We start from the raw sequence: 14,784 nt of genomic DNA on the forward strand, positions 1-14,784 counted from the left end.
GAGTTACGTGGGCGTACCCAGACGCTCCGTTGCGTAATTTACGCTGCGTGCGTCGGCCTTTGCGTACGCGAGTCTCAGCCTTTTGTTAGAGACACGTGTATACAAAACCAATGTCCACCGTAACACAACTAACACGTTTTATCAATGTAGATGATCCTCGATCGTCTACCGTGCAACACACCAATCTCTCCTTTTACCATAGGTAGAGCTGCGTGTGTGCTTTACACTTTATCCCTTAACGCATTACTTTTACACTTTAACTATGAAATAGCGACAAATCTCTCTTAGCACGTTTTATCAATTATAAAATGGCAAACAGGAGAGTGATATATGAAAATACAAGAATGAAAAAGAAATGCAGATATGCGTGTGTGCGTACGCAAGATAGAAATAAACAGTTTTAAAAGACACTAGTGTGTTGTTCTTACCTCCGGTTCCCGGATTCCTTCAGCACCCTTTACTAAGCGAAACAGACGCTTATCCCGTCAGCACTGCGAAGAATATGATCTCCCGCCCTTTGCTGATGGATAATGTCTGCTGAAATTACCTAGCAGAGATATGTGAAGGACAGGACGAGCCGCCAATTGATAAAGCTAAATATTTATCTTATTTAAAACCCTTTGTGAGGTCTAAGAACACTGTACGCTATTTGCGTATGGAGTACCGTAAGGGTACGCTCGTTGCGTAACAATCGCTTAGCCGTGGTCGAGACGCTCAAGCGTCACGTTCGCTCACGGCCAAGAGATCACAGGCAGGCACGCTATTGGCTGCTGACTAACGTAATGGTTCGCTATAGCGTAACGGACGCTGTATCGGGAGCGGGCTGCTCGAGCGATACAGACGCTCACGAGAATACGCTGTTGGTATCGGGCACACTTATAGGTGAGCGACTACCGTAATGCTACGCTATCAGCGTAGCGGACGCTCGAGACCACGAGGAGATCACGAGCGGCGCCGACGCTCACAATGTTAAACCTTTATGTCTAAACCACAAACAATGTAATTTGCTGTAAAACCTTAGTGTAGAGATAGGGTGTAAATGCAACACTGTATAACCTTATTAACTCAAAAGCTGTTCGAGCGTCACCGACGCTCTGAGAATACTTAACACTATAAGAAATACACAAATACCGTGCTTAGGGTCCAACGCCTAATATATATATTATGAATGTTATACTTGCAAAAGAATTAATACAATACAAGTCATACACTACAATATAACATAGACTAACTAACCAGGTAACTACACAGTAAATACAATACAAGTACGTTTAAGAGAAAATGAGAGAAAGAGAAGAGAGAGAGAGAAAGATATGGCCCATAATAACAAGAAAAGACAATATGATTACGGAGAAAACTTACGCACAAAGGAAACGATCGCATGCGCCTCTGGACATCCAGCTCCCGATTTTCAGCAATGATAACCGATGAAGAGTGAGTGCTGGATGTGATCGGCCTGTCTATTTATGCCCCACACACAATACAATTCAATGGTCCCTACAATCTCATTGTTCATTGGACACAGGAATTCGTCTTCGCATTATAACAAAAGGTCATAGGTTGATTCATACAGGTGGGCTGTGACTATTTCCAACAGCTCAGGTGGGAGGGAAACTGGGTTTCCCGCCGCATGGATAAGTAAGTGCAAATACAGTAAATGTTCATAAACTTCTTATGTCCATAACTATTCGCACGAGCGATTGATCCGCTTCAAACCAACACCGGAATATTGCTAATTAAATACTCTTCCGATGGATACTAAACACCACTGTATTACTCCTGTCTGACCCTTCGTATCAAACAATGAGGGATCTCTCTGTCCAGGAACATACTACATTAACTAAACTTTCAGAATCTATCAAAGGGACCATAATCTACAAAATGCATTATATGGTGAAAATATGTAACGAAAGAGTCGCCCGCTAGACGCACACAATCTCTACCGTAAATGCGCATACCGTGCGCCTGCGGGTGCCCGCAACAGCGAGTATGCGCACGCACGGGAGAGCGCACGCATGCGCAGCAGGGACACATATGAGGTGCAAATATGGCAGTGTGCATCGTGATATTTTTCTGACTTTGACAGCTTACATGATTCTCCGCCCAGCGAAGAATTCTGGTGGCTTCCGCCATCGCCACTCTGCTCCTTGTGCCGCCTTGGCGGTTTACATGAACTACTGCGGTGACGTTGTCTGACTGGATCAGAACTGGTTGGTCGCGAAGTAAGGTCTCCGCTTGACATAGGGCGTTGTATATGGCCCTTTGCTCCAGGATGTTGATGTGAAGACAAGTCTCCTGACTTGACCAAAGACCTTGGAAATTTCTTCCCTGTGTGGCTGCTCCCCAACCTCGGAGGCTCGCGTTCGTGGTCACCAGGATCCAGTCCTGAATGCCGAACCTGCGGCCCTCTGGAAGGTGAGCACTCTGCAGCCACCACAGGAGAGATACCCTGGCCCTGGGGGACAGGGTGATCAACTGATGAATCTGTAGATGTGACCTGGACCACTTGTCCAGTAGGTCCCATTGCAAGATCCTCGCATGGAACCTGCCGAAGGGAATGGCCTCGTATGATGCCACCATCATTCCCAGGACTCGAGTGCAGTGATGCACTGACACCTGTTTTGGTTTCAATAGGTTCCTGACCAGAGTCATGAGTTCCTGGGCCTTTTCTATCGGAAGATAAACCCTTTTCTGGTCCGTATCCAGAATAATGCCCAAGCAAAGTCAGACGAGTCGTAGGAACCAACTGCGACTTCGGGATATTGAGAATCCAGCCGTGTTGCTGTAACACCTTCAGTGAAAGTTATACGCTGTTCAGCAACTGCTCTCTTGATCTCGCTTTTATGAGGAGATCGTTCAAGTACGGGATAATTGTGACACCTTGCTTTCGCAGGAGCACCATAATTTCCGTCATTACCTTGGTGAAAATTCTCGGAGAAAATTCTGGAGAGACCAAACGGCAACGTCTGAAATTGGTAATGACAATACTGTACCGCAAATCTTAGGTACGCCTGATGAGGTGGATAAATGAGTACATGAAGGTATGCATCCTTTATGTCCAGAGATATCATAAAATCCCCCCCTTCTAGGCTGGCGATGACCGCTCTTAGCGATTCCATCTTGAACTTGAACCTTTTCAAGTATAGGTTCAGGGATTTTAAATTTAATATGGGTCTGACCAAACCGTCCGGTTTTGGGACTACAAACAGGGTCGAATAATTTCCCTTTCCTTGTTGAAGCAGGGGAACCTTGACCACCACCTGTTGAAGATACAATTTGTGAATTGCATTTAACACTATCTCCCTTTCCTGGGGAGAAAATGGTAGGGCCGATTTGAAAAACCGGCGAGGAGGCACCTCTTCGAATTTAAGCTTGTAACCCTGAGAAACAATTTCTATTGCCTAGGGATCCACCTGCGAATGAACCCAGATGTGGCTGAAAACTCGAAGACGTGCCCCCAACTGGGCGGACTCCTTTAGCGGAGCCCCAGCGTCATGCGGTGGATTTTGTAGAGGCCGGGGAGGACTTCTGTTCCTGGGAACTAGCTGTGTTGTGCAGCTTCTTCCCTCTGCCCTTACCTCTGGCAAGAAAGGACACACCTCGTACTTTCTTGTTTCTCTGTGATCGAAAGGACTGCATTTGATAATGTGGTGCTTTCTTAGGCTGTGAGGGAATATAAGGCAAAAAATTTGATTTACCAGCTGTAGCTGTGGAGACTAGGTCCGAGAGACCTTCCCCAAACAATTCCTCACCCCTGTAAGGTAAAACCTCCATATGCCTTTTTGAGTCGGCATCACCTGTCCATTGCCGGGTCCATAGGACTCGTCTATCAGAAATCGACATAGCGTTTATTCTAGAACCCAGTAGACTAATGTCACTTTGAGCATCTCTCATATATAGGACAGCATCTTTTATATGCCCTATGGTCAATAACATAGCATCCTTATCTAGGGTCTCAATCTCTGCTGATAAGGTATCTGTCCATGCTGCCACCGCGCTACAACCCCGGCCGACGCAATTGCCGGTCTGAGTAAGGTACCAGAATGTGTGTAAATGGACTTTAGGGTAACCTCCTGCTTGCGGTCAGCATGGTCCCTGATGGTAGCCGTATCCTGGGATGGCAGCGCTACCTTTTTGGATAAGCGTGTCAATGCTTTATCCACCCTAGGGGAGGATTCCCACCGTATCCTGTCCATTGGCGGGAAAGGATACGCCATAAGAATCCTTTTGGGAATCTGCAGCTTTTTGTCTGGAGATTCTCAAGCTTTTTCACATAATTCGTTCAACTCATGTGAGGGGGGAAAGGTTATCTCAGGTTTCTTTCCCTTATACATGTGTACCCTCGTGTCAGGGACAGGGGACTCTGTGATGTGCAAAACATCTTTTATTGCAATAATCATATATCGAATACATTTAGCCAATTTTGGCTGTAACTTTGCATCATCGTAGTCGACACTGGAGTCAGAATCCGTGTCGGTATCTGTGTCAACTATTTGGGATAGTGGGCGCTTTTGAGACCCCGAAGGTCCCTGCGACATAGGGACAGGCATGGGTTGACTCCCTGACTGTTCCCTAGCTTCAGCTTTGTCTAATCTCTTGTGTAATAAGTTTACATTAGCACTTAAAACATTTCACATATCCATTCAGTCAGGTGTCGGCGTTGTCGATGGAGACACCACATTAATTTGCTCCTGCTCCTCTCTAGGAGAGCCTTCTACCTCAGACATGTCGACACACGTGTACCGACACACCATACACTCAGGGAATCCTCTTATCTGAGGACAGTTCCCCAACAAGGCCCTTTGGAGAGACAGAGAGAGAGAGTATGCCAGCACACACCCCAGCGCTATATGACCCAGGAAAAAAACACAATAATTTTATGTTTACCCAGTAGCGCTGTATTTCCATATATATATGCGCCTAATTATGTGCCCCCCTCTTCTTTAAGACCCTCTTTCTACCGTGGTATAAGCAGGGGAGAGTCCGTGGAGCTTCCCCTCAGCGGTGCTGTGGAGAAAATGGTGCTGGTGAGTGCTGAGGGAGAAGCCCCACCCCCTCAGCGACGGGCTTCTGTCCCGCTCAAATATAGTAAAAAAATGGCGGGGGCTCTTATATATATATATACAGTGCCTAGCTGCATATATATTTATTTTGCCAAAGAGAGGTCTATATTGCTGCCCAGGGCGTCCCCCCTGAGCCCTTCACCCTTACACTGACTGCCGTGTGTGAGGTGTATGGGAGCAATTGAGCACAGCTTTACTGCTGTGCGTTACCTCAGTGAAGATCATGAAGTCTTCCGCCGCCTCTGAAGTCTTCTTTTCTTCTCATACTCACCCGGCTTCTATCTTCCGGCTCTGCGAGGGGGACGGCGGCGCGGCTCTGGGACGGACGGCGAGGGTGAGACCTGCGTACCGATCCCTCTGGAGCTAATGCTGTACAGTAGCCTAAGAAGCAGAGCCTATCAACTCACAGAAGTAGGTGTGCATCTCTCCCCTCCGCCCCTCGATGCAGGGAGTCTGTTGCCAGCAGGCTCCCTGAAAATAAAAAAATCTAACAAATATACTTTCTGTCAGGAAACTCAGGAGAGCTCCCTGAAAAGCACCCAGTCTCCTCTGGGCACAGTAGTAAACTGAGGTCTGGAGGAGGGGCATAGAGGGAGGAGCCAGTGCACACCCAGATCTAAAGTCTTTCTTTAAGTGCCCATGTCTCCTGCGGAGCCCGTCTATCCCCCATGGTCCTTACGGAGTCCCCAGCATCCTCTAGGACGTAAGAGAAAAATTATGCTGGCAGAAAAATCCAATTGAGTGATTAAACAGCTCCAGAGCTGCTCTGTAAGGCAAGTAAAAGGGTGTGGGCCCTGCAGCACTACCTGTAGTTTGCATTGTGCATTGGAAGCCTAGTTTGCTGTCTGTTTCCACTTCTTTTTTCTTGAGCCCCTCCCGTCTATACCCTTGTGCACTATCCTGACTTCTCCTCCTGTCTGCTTACTTTGTGCCTTCCAATGCACAATGCAAACTACAGGTAGTGCTGCAGGGCCCACACCCTTTTACTTGCCTTACAGAGCAGCTCTTGAGCTGTTACAGTGCCCAGCTGCTGCAAGAAATCAGCGTGAATGCTTCAGGGGCTGGGGCATGGCCAACATGAGCCCCACACCGAAGGAGGGTGGGGGTGTTTAATGCGAACTAGGGGTCTCGCACAATGCGAACTACAGGTAGTGCTGCAGGGCCCACACCCTTTTACTTGCCTTACAGAGCAGCTCTGGAGCTGTTACAGTGCCCAGCTGCTGCAAGAAATCAGCTTGAATGCTTCAGGGGCTGGGGCATAGCCAACATGAGCCCCACACCGACGGAGGGTGGAGGTGTTTAATGCGAACTAGGGGTCATCCAAGTGCCGCAAAAGGCCGCCATGCCCTGCACGCCCCTTTTCTCTTTTCATATGCAGACGAGGGTTGAAGCCAACTTTGACCCACTGCTTGGATGACATCGCCATATGCAAATCCATCTGCTGCAGGCCTTCCCCCAGGAATGCTTGCACTAGTTGTTGCATTTGGTTTGTTGTTTGGGGGTGCTTCAGTATTAGGCAGCCTTCTGCCCTCCCATGTTCATCTGAAAATATGTGTTCTCCCTGCAGTTGTTGTCCCCAGATGAGAGTTCCCTTGTGCTGCCTCAGTTGAATCTCCTTTACTTGACAGAGATGTGCCTGAGCAGCGGCCCTCCCCAGCCCTATCCCAAATCATACTTATTTTGCATAGGAGATACCATGGTCATGAAGACTGTTCTCCCAGGGTGCGGTTCATTCATTGCATTCTGGGTATGCTGACCCCTGTGATTTCCCCAAATGTGGGAAACTCGACTGCATTATTTAATGCGAACTAGGGGTCATCCAAGCACCGCAAAAGGCCGCCATGCCCTGCATACCCCTTTTCTCTTTTCATAAGCAGACGAGGTTTGAAGCCAACTTTGACCCACTGCTTGGATGACATCACTTGCTGCCTTTCCAATGAAGCAAGTTTAATTTAATAATAGGTGAAAAACCATCCCTACAAAGGTGTTAATCAGATACTTGGCTTTGTGGACACTTTTCAGAGCACAAATTTGTTAGCATAAAAATAAAGCCAGAAAATGAAGAGCTGTTTAATCACTCAATTGGATTTTTCTGCCAGCATATTTCTTTTTCTCTGCAACCCACTGCTAAATTGTGCTTCGTGGCTGTTTTTTTTATAAAATCACTTAATCAAATCTAACTCTGATTACATCAGAGAAGGCCAGGTACCCTACACCATAAGAGGTGGTTTGAAATTTTTACTTGTCTACTTAAAGATCACCAAAATCTGATAACGAGGTCAATTACGTCCCTAGGTGGGATTGAACCACCAACCTTTTGGTTAACAACTGAACACGCTAACTGTTTGCGCCTCAGAGACACTTTGCGAAAGTACATACTGACAAAGGTTAATAAGCATTCATCTAGAACGTTTCCTAGAAAAACTTTAAAAAGTCAATAATCTGGAGAGTTTTTGTAAGATGTTCCTTCCATCAACCAATGAAGAAACACATTGGTACTTTCCCATGATGAGTGAGTGCTTCAGGATCTCTTGCACTTACATGTGCAGCAAAGGACTACAATGGAAGCATGCTGGGCCTATAACCCAGAGGTAGGCAGATTGCAACTGTCCTCTGCTATATGCATTTTTTTTGTTAATTAAAGTAATCCAAAACTGGGATTGATATTTTGGCTCTTTTATTTTTACTTAAAGTACAATAACTTTTACCGTTTTAATTTGTTTTAATAGTATATTGACAGTATTGTTTTCTTTCAAAAATCCACTTAATTTTCTTTACCCTATTATTAAAATGGTAATTGACAAAAACAAACTACATTGTCACCAGAAGAGCAATACAAAATGTACAAGTGATATATTAAAATCATCTTTTCAGCTTGAATTTCAATGATGCATTGAGGTAACGATTTTGTGAGAAACATCTTCACCCTTAAATAAAGATTTTCTTAATTCCCTACCTGTGTGCTAATTAGATATCACCTTGTTTTCACATTAAACAGACTTCCACATGAGAAAGCAGCAAGGATGCAGTGGCGTTAATGTTTCCTGGTGTCAACCTGTATTATTTCAGTAGACATTGAAATGAGGATGCATCTTGCTGCCTTTCCAATGAAGCAAGTTTAATTTAGTAATAGGTTAAAAACCATGCCTACAAAGGTGTTAATCAGAGACTTGGCTTTGTGGACACTTTTCAGAGAACAAATTTGTTAGCATAAAAATAAAGCCAGAAAATGAAGAGCTGTTTAATCACTCAATTGGATTTTTCTGCCAGCATTTTTCTTTTTCTCTGCAACCCACTGCTAAATTGTGCTTCCTAGCTGTTTTTTATAAAATCACTTAATCAAATCTAATTCTGATTACATCAGAGAAGGCCGGGTACCCTACACCATAAGAGGGGGTTTGAAATTTTGACTTGTCTACTTAAAGATCACCAAAATCTGATAACAAGGTCTATTACGTCCCTGGGTGGGATTGAATCACCAACCTTTAGGTTAATAGCCATACACACTAACTGATTGCGCCACAGCGACACTTTGCAAAAGTACATACTGACAAAGGCTAATAAGCATTCATCTAGAACGTTTCCTAGAAAAACTTTAAAAAGTCAATAATCTGGAGAATTTTTGTAAGAAACACATTGGTACATTCCCATGATGAGTGAGTGCTTCAGGATCTCTTGCACTTACATAGGCTATTAACCAAAAGGTTCCCACCCAGTGATGTAATTGACCTTGTGATCAGATTTTGGTGATCTTTAAGTAGACAAGTCAAAATTTCAAACCCCCTCTTATGGTGTAGGGTACCTAGCCTTCTCTGACGTAATCAGAGTTAGATTTAATTAAGGTGCGCAAGGGCATAGAAGGGAGCGGTTTAAGAAAAGAGAAGTGGAAACAGACAGCAAACTAGGCTGGAGAGAGACCTGAGACAAAGAGATCTGAATTATACGAGAGCCGACCAGGGGAAACACAAATTATGCAGTCAAGTTTCCCACATTTGGGGAAATCGCAGGAGCAGCACACCCAGAGTGCAATGGGTGAGCCTTTCCCTGGGAGAAGCACCTTCATGATCATAGTATCTCACCTGGCAGGTAAGTAGGAGTTGGGCTAGTGCTGGGGAGGGTCGCTGCTCGGGTACCCCCCTGTCAAGTGAAGGAGATCCAACTGAGGCAGCACAAGGGAACTCTCGAAAGAAGAACAAGGCTAGAGGAAGATCTGAGACAAAGAAATCTGACTTTTACCAGAGCTGACCAGAGGAAAGCACAAACACAGTCCCCCACTACCACCAGGAAACATTAACGCCACTGCATCCTTGCTGCTTTCTCATGTGGAAGTCTATTTAATGTGAAAACAAGGTGATATCTAATTAGCACACAAAAAAGAAAATTAAGTGAATTTTTGAAAGAAAACAATACTGTCAATATACTATTAAAACAAATTAAAATGGTAAAAGTTATTGTACTTTAAGTAAAAATAAAAGAGCAAAAATATCAATCCCAGTTTTGGATTACTTTAATTAACAAAAAAAATGCATATAGCAGAGGATAGTTTCAATCTTTCTACCTCTGGGTTATGGGCCCAGCATGCTTCCATTGCAGTACTCTGCTGCACATGTAAGTGCAAGAGATCCTGAAGCACTCACTCATCATGGGAAAGTACCAATGTGTTTCTTCATTGGTTGATGGCAGAAACATCTTACAAAAACACTCCAGATTATTGACTTTTTAAAGTTTTTCTAGGAAACGTTCTAGATGATTGTTTATTAGCCTTTGTCAGTATGTAATTTTGCAAAGTGTCGCTGTGGCGCAATCAGTTAGTGTGTATGGCTATTAACCAAAAGGTTGGTGGTTCAATCCCACCCAGGGATGTAATTGACTTTGTTATCAGATTTTGGTGATCTTTAAGTAGACAAGTCAAAATTTCAAACCCCCTGTTATGGTGTTAGGTATTTAGACTTCTCTGATGTAATCAGAGTTAGATTTGATTCAGTGATTTTATAAAAACAGCTAGGAAGCACAATTTAGCAGTGGGTTGCAGAGAAAAAGAAATATGCTGGCAAAAAAATCCAATTGAGTGATTAAACAGCTCTTGGATGGTTTTTCACCTATTACTAAATTAAACTTGCTTCATTGGAAAGGCAGCAAGATGCATCCTCATTTCAATATCTACTGAAATAATACAGGTTGACACCAGGAAACATTAACGCCACTGCATCCTTGCTGCTTTCTCATGTGGAAGTCTGTTTAATGTGAAAACAAGGTGATATCTAATTAGCACACAGGTAAGGAATTAAGAAAATCTTTATTAAAGGGTGAAGATGTTTCTCACAAAATCGTTGCCCCAATGCATCATTGAAATTCAAGCTGGAAAGATGATTTTAATATATCACTTGTACATTTTGTATTGCTCTTCTGGTGACAATGTAGTTTGTTTTTGTCAATTACCATTTTAATAATCGGGTAAAGAAAATTAATTGGATTTTTGAAAGAAAACAATACTGTCAATATACTATTAAAACAAATTAAAATGGTAAAAGTTATTGTACTTTAAGTAAAAATAAAAGAGCAAAAATATCAATCCCAGTTTTGGATTACTTTAATTAACAAAAAAAAATGCATATAGCAGAGGATAGTTTCAATCTGCCTACCTCTGGGTTATGGACCCAGCATGCTTCCATTACAGTACTCTGCTGCACATGTAAGTGCAAGAGGTCCTGAAGCACTCACTTATCATGGGAAAGTTCCAATGTGTTTCTTCATTGGTTGATGGAAGAAACATCTTACAAAAACTCTCCACATTATTGACTTTTTAAAATGTTTCTAGGAAACGTTCTAGATGAATGCTTATTAGCCTTTGTCAGTATGTACTTTTGCAAAGTGTCGCTGTGGCGCAATCAGTCTGTGTGTATGGTTATTAACCAAAAGGTTGGTGGTTCAATCCCACCCAGGGACTTAATTGACCTTGTTATCAGATTTTGGTGATCTTTAAGTAGACAAGTCAAAATTTCAAACCCCCTGTTATGGTGTAGGGTACCTGGCCTTCTCTGATGTAATCAGAGTTAGATTTGATTTAGTGATTTTATAAAAACAGCTAGGAAGCACAATTTAGCAGTGAGTTGCAGAGAAAAAGAAATATGCTGGCAAAAAAATCCAATTGAGTGATTAAACAGCTCTTCATTTTCTGGCTTTATTTTTATGCTAACAAATTTGTTCTCTGAAAAGTGTCCACAAAGCCAAGTCTCTGATTAACATCTTTGTAGGGATGGTTTTTCACCTATTACTAAATTAAACTTGCTTCATTGGAAAGGCAGCAAGATGCATCCTCATTTCAATGTCTACTGAAATAATACAGGTTGACACCAGGAAACATTAACGCCACTGCATCCTTGCTGCTTTCGCATGTGGAAGTCTGTTTAATGTGAAAACAAGGTGATATCTAATTAGCACACAGGTAAGGAATTAAGAAAATCTTTATTTAAGGGTGAAGGTGTTTCTCACAAAATCGTTGCCCCAATGCATCATTGAAATTCAAGCTGGAAAGATGATTTTAATATATCACTTGTACATTTTGTATTGCTCTTCTGGTGACAATGTAGTTTGTTTTTGTCAATTACCATTATAATAATAGGGTAAAGAAAATTAAGTGGATTTTTGAAAGAAAACAATACTGTCAATATACTATTAAAACAAATTAAAATGGTAAAAGTTATTGTACTTTAAGTAAAAATAAAAGAGCAAAAATATCAATCCCAGTTTTGGATTACTTTAATTAACAATAAAAAATGCATATAGCAGAGGATAGTTTCAATCTGCCTACCTCTGGGTTATGGGCCCAGCATGTTTCCAATGCAGTACTCTGCTGCACATGTAAGTGCAAGAGATCCTGAAGCACTCACTCATCATGGGAAAGTACCAATGTGTTTCTTCGTTGGTTGATGGAAGAAACATCTTACAAAAACTCTCCAGATTATTGACTTTTTAAAGTTTTTCTAGGAAACGTTCTAGATGAATGCTTATTAGCCTTTGTCAGTATGTAAGTTTGCAAAGTGTCTCTGTGGCGCAATCGGTTAGTGTGTTTTGTTAGTAATCAAAGGGTTGGTGGTTCAATCCCACCCAGGGATGTAATTGACCTTGTTATCAGATTTTGGTGATCTTTAAGTAGACAAGTCAAAATTTCAAACCCCATCTTATGGTGTAGGGTACCTGGCCTTCTCTGATGTAATCAGAGTTAGATTTGATTAAGTGATTTTATAAAAAAACAGCTAGGAAGCACAATTTAGCAGTGGGTTGCAGAGAAAAAGAAATATGCTGGCAGAAAAATCCAATTGAGTGATTAAACAGCTCTTCATTTTCTGGCTTTATTTTTATGCTAACTAATTTGTTCTCTGAAAAGTGTCCACAAAGCCAAGTGTCTGATTAACATCTTTGTAGGGATAGTTTTTCACCTATTACTAAATTAAACTTGCTTCATTGGAAAGGCAGCAAGATGCATCCTCATTTCAATATCTACGGAAATAATACAGGTTGACACCAGGAAACATTAACGCCACTGCATCTTTGCTGTTTTCTCATGTGGAAGTCTGTTTAATGTGAAAACAAGGTGATATCTAATTAGCACACAGGTAAGGAATTAAGAAAATCTTTATTTAAGGGTGAAGATGTTTCTCACAAAATCGTTGCCCCAATGCATCATTGAAATTCAAGCTGGAAAGATGATTTTAATATATCACTTGTACATTTTGTATTGCTCTTCTGGTGACAATGTAGTTTGTTTTTGTCAATTACCATTATAATAATAGGGTAAAGAAAATTAAGTGGATTTTTGAAAGAAAACAATACTGTCAATATACTATTAAAACAAATTAAAATGGTAAAAGTTATTGTACTTTAAGTAAAAATAAAAGAGCAAAAATATCAATCCCAGTTTTGGATTACTTTAATTAACAATAAAAAATGCATATAGCAGAGGATAGTTTCAATCTGCCTACCTCTGGGTTATGGGCCCAGCATGTTTCCAATGCAGTACTCTGCTGCACATGTAAGTGCAAGAGATCCTGAAGCACTCACTCATCATGGGAAAGTACCAATGTGTTTCTTCGTTGGTTGATGGAAGAAACATCTTACAAAAACTCTCCAGATTATTGACTTTTTAAAGTTTTTCTAGGAAACGTTCTAGATGAATGCTTATTAGCCTTTGTCAGTATGTAAGTTTGCAAAGTGTCTCTGTGGCGCAATCGGTTAGTGTGTTTGGTTATTAATCAAAGGGTTGGTGGTTCAATCCCACCCAGGGATGTAATTGACCTTGTTATCAGATTTTGGTGATCTTTAAGTAGACAAGTCAAAATTTCAAACCCCCTCTTATGGTGTAGGGTACCTGGCCTTCTCTGATGTAATCAGAGTTAGATTTGATTAAGTGATTTTATAAAAAAAACAGCTAGGAAGCACAATTTAGCAGTGGGTTGCAGAGAAAAAGAAATATGCTGGCAGAAAAATCCAATTGAGTGATTAAACAGCTCTTCATTTTCTGGCTTTATTTTTATGCTAACTAATTTGTTCTCTGAAAAGTGTCCACAAAGCCAAGTATCTGATTAACATCTTTGTAGGGATGGTTTTTCACCTATTACTAAATTAAACTTGCTTCATTGGAAAGGCAGCAAGATGCATCCTCATTTCAATATCTACGGAAATAATACAGGTTGACACCAGGAAACATTAACGCCACTGCATCTTTGCTGTTTTCTCATGTGGAAGTCTGTTTAATGTGAAAACAAGGTGATATCTAATTAGCACACAGGTAAGGAATTAAGAAAATCTTTATTTAAGGGTGAAGATGTTTCTCACAAAATCGTTGCCCCAATGCATCATTGAAATTCAAGCTGGAAAGATGATTTTAATATATCACTTGTACATTTTGTATTGCTCTTCTGGTGACAATGTAGTTTGTTTTTGTCAATTACCATTTTAATAATCGGGTAAAGAAAATTAATTGGATTTTTGAAAGAAAACAATACTGTCAATATACTATTAAAACAAATTAAAATGGTAAAAGTTATTGTACTTTAAGTAAAAATAAAAGAGCACAAATATCAATCCCAGTTTTGGATTACTTTAATTAACAAAAAAAATGCATATAGCAGAGGATAGTTTCAATCTGCCTACCTCTGGGTTATGGACCCAGCATGCTTCCATTACAGTACTCTGCTGCACATGTAAGTGCAAGAGATCCTGAAGCACTCACTCCTCATGGGAAAGTACCAATGTGTTTCTTCATTGGTTGATGGAAGAAACATCTTACAAAAACTCTCCAGATTATTGACTATTTAAAGTTTTTATAGGAAACGTTCTAGATGAATGCTTATTAGCCTTTGTCAGTAAGTACTTTTGCAAAGTGTCGCTGTGGCGCAATCAGTTAGTGTGTACGGCTATTAACCAAAAGGTTGGTGGTTCAATCCCACCCAGGGACGTAATTGACCTTGTTATCAGATTTTGTTGATCTTTAAGTAGACAAGTCAAAATTTCGAAAACCCCTGTTATGGTGTAGGGTACCTGGCCTTCTCTGATGTAATCAGAGTTAGATTTGATTCAGTGATTTTATAAAAACAGCTAGGAAGCACAATTTAGCAGTGGGTTGCAGAGAAAAAGAAATATGCTGGCAAAAAAATCCAATTGAGTGATTAAACAGCTCTTAATTTTCTGGCTTTATTTTTATGCTAACAAATTTGTTCTC

At 41.4% G+C, this 14,784-nt stretch overlaps 1 non-coding gene and 1 pseudogene across 1 annotated transcript; one reads left to right on the plus strand and one right to left on the minus strand.

The window, feature by feature from the left end:
- The first annotated feature begins 6,734 nt into the window (after positions 1–6,734).
- LOC135019441 (U1 spliceosomal RNA) lies at positions 6,735–6,913 on the plus strand (annotated as a pseudogene).
- Positions 6,914–8,994: 2,081 nt separating this feature from the next.
- Positions 8,995–9,157, minus strand: LOC135019317 (U1 spliceosomal RNA). Its single transcript, XR_010216905.1, has one exon. It is a non-coding gene; the product is annotated as a U1 spliceosomal RNA (small nuclear RNA).
- Between the last annotated feature and the right edge of the window lie 5,627 nt (positions 9,158–14,784).

This window comes from Pseudophryne corroboree, unplaced genomic scaffold, assembly GCF_028390025.1.
Source record: "Pseudophryne corroboree isolate aPseCor3 unplaced genomic scaffold, aPseCor3.hap2 scaffold_334, whole genome shotgun sequence".
NCBI classification, from domain to species: Eukaryota; Metazoa; Chordata; class Amphibia; order Anura; family Myobatrachidae; genus Pseudophryne; species Pseudophryne corroboree.